General features: G+C 31.3%; 1 long non-coding RNA gene across 2 annotated transcripts; it reads right to left on the bottom strand.

Annotated features, from left to right (window-relative positions):
• Nucleotides 1–1,428: 1,428 nt before the first annotated feature.
• LOC141699835 (uncharacterized) lies at nucleotides 1,429–4,620 on the bottom strand. Of its 2 annotated transcripts, none has more exons than XR_012566115.1 (3): nucleotides 4,419–4,620; nucleotides 3,407–3,641; nucleotides 1,429–1,652 (listed from the first exon to the last, which is right to left on the bottom strand). It is a non-coding gene; the product is annotated as an uncharacterized LOC141699835 (long non-coding RNA). The 2 variants fall into 2 exon arrangements; XR_012566114.1 differs by having other exon boundaries at nucleotides 3,484–3,641.
• Nucleotides 4,621–6,214: the final 1,594 nt, after the last annotated feature.

Genomic DNA, 6,214 nt, shown 5'->3' with positions numbered 1-6,214 from the left:
CTTGTAGATTGGCCTCCAAGGAACCTCATGGGATAAGGAATCAGCTTCCTACTTCCGAGGACTCCAAAGTCCATTCTAATTCCAAGACTTGTCCACCAAGTCTCCTATACCAAGTCCAATTGAAGGACCCCCAACATCTATATAAGGGGCCTCACCTCATAAATCAGAACTACATTTTTTGACTTGATCCTTGGCAATCAACAAGGTATGTAGGCATCTTGTTAAGGCAGATTGAGTCATAAAACACAAGAGCAGTTAAACCGAGCCTCGAAGCTCACGTTCCTTAGTAATAAATACAGCAATTATATACTTTAATTTTTAATCCATAACAAATATTTTGAATAATATTAATTCATTTATTTTCTAGGACTACAATAATTTGGATTTTATGTATTTGAATAAATTAATATAGAGGAATAAATTATATAATGTATTAAAAAATAAATAATCACAAATTATTTTAACGAAATAGTATGTCGGTAATAAGAATATCGAAGTTATATTACACGAAAAATTGTGAAGTTGTTCTTTTATAGATATTGGTGTAGTTTGAATCATTTAGAATGTCTTTATTATCATTTTTAACTTCAATATGTTTACAACTTGATCGTATCGGCAATTGGGAGTTCCGAACTATATATTGTTTTACACAATGGTGTTTTTGAAAAACTATTGCCCAACACTAGATTAGATAGTTGTTTTGTAAACTGTTATATATAACTCACTAGCGATAAGTTCGACTTTTTGGAATTGGTATCCCCTATTTATCGATATTTTCTAAATTTGTAAATATTTTCGACGATCCAATTGTACGGATGTTTAAATCACCCTTTGAATGATCCAAACATATTGATGTGCTTAGAATATGAATATGATTATCATATACAATATTGATACCTTTCTTGAAAAAGATGTTTCAATGTGTTTTTATATTAATCGAATCTTTTTTATTAAGCATAATCATCAATTATCCACTAGTACAAAAAGTGCCATACGCGTCTGTTGAAAAAGGTCATATGTGTTTGCTTTCAACAGATACATATGGAGGAGTCGTATTAGCTCTCAAACATATATGTTTGTTCCCAACAGACGCGTATAAATATTAGGCGTCTGTTTACAATAGACGTATCAAGTGTTAAATAGATGCATAAAGTTAAATTTTATATGACTGTTCATACTTTGTAGACGCATAAAGTTTTTACGTCATACTGGAACAGACACATGTTGATACATAACAGCCGCTTAAACTTAATATTTGCGTCAGCTGTTGGACAACAGACTTATATAATATGCTTATGCGTCAGTCATTATAAAACAGCCTCATATTGTACAGGTTTTTTTAACAATATCAGAGGCCACTTTTCACAATATCAGGCCACTTTTCACCGTGCCGCCTGCTTTTCACAATACATCTAAACAAACCAGAGCTGAACATGAAAATTCAAATTTAAAATAATTTTTTTATCAAGTCAAACAGTAATTCCACAAACCTTACAAGATTACATTTAGTTGGAGCAAAATAAAAACCAACAGCTAAAAACAAAAAATGAAACTAGTCAAATTTCAACTCCACTATAACAAGATCAACATCCATTTAGCAGCCAGCACCAAACATGAAACCTAACACAATCTCCACAACACATAGAACAAACCTGAAAATCATTAAAATGCAGATGTTAACTCAAAATAAAATGATATCAAGGGGGCACAGGAAAGCCACTTTACAGTTAAAGATAAAGCTTGAAAAGTAGTAAGCATGAATATAAGATTTAAATATCAGAATCTTCACTGAATACAATATGTTACAGACTACAGCTAATGCATGTTTATTTATCCTCTTCATGCAAATATTAAATAGTTAATGACATTATTAAGGATGCAAATAGATTCTACCTAACTCCACTATAAATTTCTATTGTTTGATTACCACTGACCGGTTACATCACAATGTAGACTTAGTTCTGGTAATTTCAACCACCAAACATCATTACTGAATGAAAACCAGAAAGTTATCTTCTTACAAAAAACACCTAATCTATCAAATCAGTCACAGGTGAAATGTAAACATTAATATATATTAAAACAAAAAATGGCTAGGAAATTAGAAAATTTAATCTAGGTATCTAGGTTCTTGCTATACTCTGACAAGGACTCACATCGTAAGATAGAGATTTAGAATGATAACACATACGCAAATCTGTACTAACTATAATTAACAACACTGAAATTCTATAATGTATGGCATGGATTGACAATAATGTAACCAAGTTTTCTAAAACACAAAACCATTTAACTATTTATGTAGCACTTTAGTGTCCGGAGTTTTCCGTCACTCTTATTTGCAATGATCATGACATCATCAGTTTGGTTTGAAAACGGGAAGCCTACATCTGTTTAATAAGTTCAGCAATCAGCCCGAACTCAGTAGAACTATATATTGTCCTATAGTTATGTTTATGCGAGCTAACAAGCGATTAAGTAGGCACATTATCATGCATCTGTGTTTAGGATGATTGTACAAGTACCCAGGTGCTCCCTTCTTTTGCATGATATGTAGTTATAGTTCAAGAAACCATTATGGAAGCTCTCACATTGCCAACAATTTCAATAAAACAACACCGAAAGGACAAATAATTGAATTCCTTTCTTTTAACCTTTGAGCAATAATAGCCTACTAGTTAATAATTATGCTAAATAAGTAATAACCCTAATTTAGCCATCACAAATTTATAACACATGCACCTAAAAAATAAGTAAACATAGTGATTTTCAATAAATCCCAAATTTTTATCCGAGTGGTAAAGGCAGAGTGTTCCAGTTAAGAGCATAGTAAATTTTTGTTATTAAACCTTTAATAAGGAAAAGCTTTGTAGATAACAAACAATTCCAAAAACAAAATCAAATAGTAAAGATTTAGTTTAGCTGTTTATCCATCAAGTAGACACAACAGTCTCTCTCTCTCACTCTCACTCTCTCTCATGACAAATACACCCAAATAAAAAATAAACACATACAACGAAAAAACAACTAATTAACAAAACTCAAACGAAACCATACATTATATATCTAGTTAAACAACAAAAAAAATTACAAGAAGTGTACATAAACTCAGGCAAATAAAACTGTATCAACAGATTATTAAAAAACAAAGGATTAAACAAATAAACATACCAAAATCAGGAAAGTTGTGAGTTGGATCAGGCTGCACTTTCAGACCAAGCTTACCACTGGGCTTGTTTTTATCCGGTGAGAAAACAACAAATTTATTATCATATTTAGATAATTAGTTTTAAGCAAAACTCAGATAATTTATAATTTCTTTTAGACACAACAATATCACAATTTCAATGAAGAGTAATATTATTAAAGATCAATAATGCTACACAAAATGTCTAATTATTTAAACCTGTTGCAGTGCTGACATAATAAATGCTTGCTACCATTAATTCTAACTTCCGGAGTATTAGAATGAGCTTCGCAGACCTTGTGCTGCCAATGATACTTGTGGCAGTTGCTGAGGTCTGTATTGCACACATCTACAAGACAGATTGTTGTATCAACTCCATTCATAAGTTGTCATTGTCCTGGTCGCTACTTCTTAGACGTGCCTGAAGGCGATAACGTCATTCTCACCAAGTACCCTATTTTAAATTTATTAAAAAATTCATTTAGTCTCCTGTTCGGGATAGCTAGTAGACCCTTTAACTTCCAGAATGTTTGAAAAGGTTTATTGTTCATAAACATTATAATCCCAAGAAGGTGTCTTTGAATTCCAGTTCATAGTTTATCTCTGTGCTCCACAACCTTATATATAATTATGTTAATCAATCTTTCTGACAATACAAACATCAAATAAGAGAACTAAATTTTCCTATATCAAAAACAATAAAGTGTTAAAAGCTTCTAAATGATAGAATAGTGTATAGGAAAATTAAAAAGCTCTTGCCTACAGAGGCAAGTTGACAAAATTTACCACTGATGTTGCATGAAAGTAATCAAGGACTTCAGTTTCCTACAAAAAAAGGTGAAGTAGAGAAGAAAAAAGAACAAAAAAAATTCAACTAAAACCAAGTCAAAGTTAACAATAATGTAAGAACATTTTTAGGGAATAAAGGGAAGGCAAAAATCTAGTCACAGTCTTCCAAAAAAGAACTTTTTAATCAACAAAGATAAACTGAAAAAAGAATCGAAGAACCCCAATTTACAAACCGAACTAGTAAAAATAGTGAAATAGTATATATTAAAATTAAAAAAAAATAAGAAAAGAAATTCAAATCAAATATGTGATGGTAAGTGTTAGTTAGTACAGGTACTAACAGCAAATAAACAGAAATATAGAAATATATATATATTGTAGAGAGAGAGAAAGAGAGAGAGAGAGTCGGGGGTGGGTGCAAGATGAAAGGGAGGGGAAATACCTGAATCGAACGGAGCATGGAAAGCGGAGAGCGGAAGAAGTTAGACGGGTTGATGTAGGAGTCGGCTATAATCAGCAGTGGACCGCCTTTAGAATTAGAGTGAAGAGAGGAAATTTAATCGATTGATAGTTAGGGCGATGTAATTGGGACGAAGAACGGTTGTCAAATTGGGGATGTTTTTGTTAATGGTCTGAGATTCTTATTGTTATATTTTATTTAATTATTAATTAAATTCTTTTGTGTCTGATGCACATACACTGATATATATAATCGAATAACAGACGTATTAAGCCTGCTTATACGACTGTTATACTTTAACAGGCCTGTATTTATGTGAAAATGACGTGTATTCATAGAAGTTATTAAAATATACGTCGGTTGAATGTATAACAGACGTATATAATTAGTTTATATATTTGTTGTTTCTATAACAGTCGTAAAAAGGGAGACGTGTATGATACTTTTTGTACTAGTGATCTCTAAACATTATACTTTAAACCTTAACTTAACCCCGAATAATTATTTATTTTTATCGTAGGTAACCCGCAGCCGCTACCCTTGGGGTGCGTACTGGGTAAAATCTACGGGCTCACGCAATAACCTGCGAACCACGTGAACCAAGGTAAACCGCATTTAGCGACAGACTCTGACTCAGGAGGCATAATCATAAATTCTCCTCCCATGGGATTCGAACATGTGACCAAGAGGATAGTTATCCCCACTTTAACCAGCTGAGCCAACCCTTGCGGGCAACCCCAAATAATTTAGAAAATTACTCTTTCAACTACTTTGTTAAACTAATTTGTTAACCCCTAGTGATCCTTAAATCGTAACCGTAACCCCTTATAAGTCACCTTATCAGTCGACCCTACTTATAAGTTGAATTTATGACTTATAAGCTGATAAGTTGAATATTAGTAACGACGTACTTTGTTCTGAACATATTTTGATTTTTCCTTCTTCATCAACTTTATTTTATAAAGTTATGTTTCAAGATGTCAATATAATCTAAATTCATAACTTTATAAAATAAAGTTGATGAAGAAGGCAAAATCAAAATATGTTGAGAACAAAGTACGTCGTTACTAACATTCAACTTATCAGCTTATAAGTCATAAATTCAACTTATAATTATTAAATTTTAAAATTAAGGGCATACGGTTTTAGTTTCGGTTTTGGCCAAAAAATGTCCTGAACCAAACCGCGCTCCACCCTAGTTACAACTCCATCTTTAATTATTTTAAATTTTTAAAAAAAGAAACTTAATATCCTTAATTATTATTTGTTTAATAAATGTTTGTTCACAAACGTCTCTGTTAGCGTAATCTATGTTTGTTTATAGTAATATCCTTAATTATTATTATTATTTGTTTATAGTGATATGATCGAAGTGTTCGAATCAGATTATCGAACTTTTAAGGTACCAAAAATTTAACTTTTATGGATAACATCAAATGTTTTATCAACATATGTGCACTCGCAAATATCGAACATTTAAAAATTAAAAGTTTTACTATAGAGTATTATTATTTTTGTTTTAGATTATAGACAACGTTTTAGGATAAAAAACTGTTGTTGGAAAATATATGAGACAACGGTTTGTGTAAGAAACCGTTACCCAACTACTATTTAAATAATATAGCGTACGATAATGATTTCCTGTAAGAACCGTTATGTGATTGTTGATCTTACAACAGTTACTATATCTACAAATATATGGATAATTTATATATTTTTTAATTTTTGATTTTTAGGTTTTAAAAAAATTAAATAATAACAAATTTTGTTGATCGTTG

Source organism: Apium graveolens, unplaced genomic scaffold (genome assembly GCF_009905375.1).
Source record: "Apium graveolens cultivar Ventura unplaced genomic scaffold, ASM990537v1 ctg1398, whole genome shotgun sequence".
In the NCBI taxonomy this organism is placed as follows: Eukaryota; Viridiplantae; Streptophyta; class Magnoliopsida; order Apiales; family Apiaceae; genus Apium; species Apium graveolens.
Note: the sequence above shows the minus strand (reverse complement) of the source record. Positions and strands in the feature narration are given on the sequence as shown.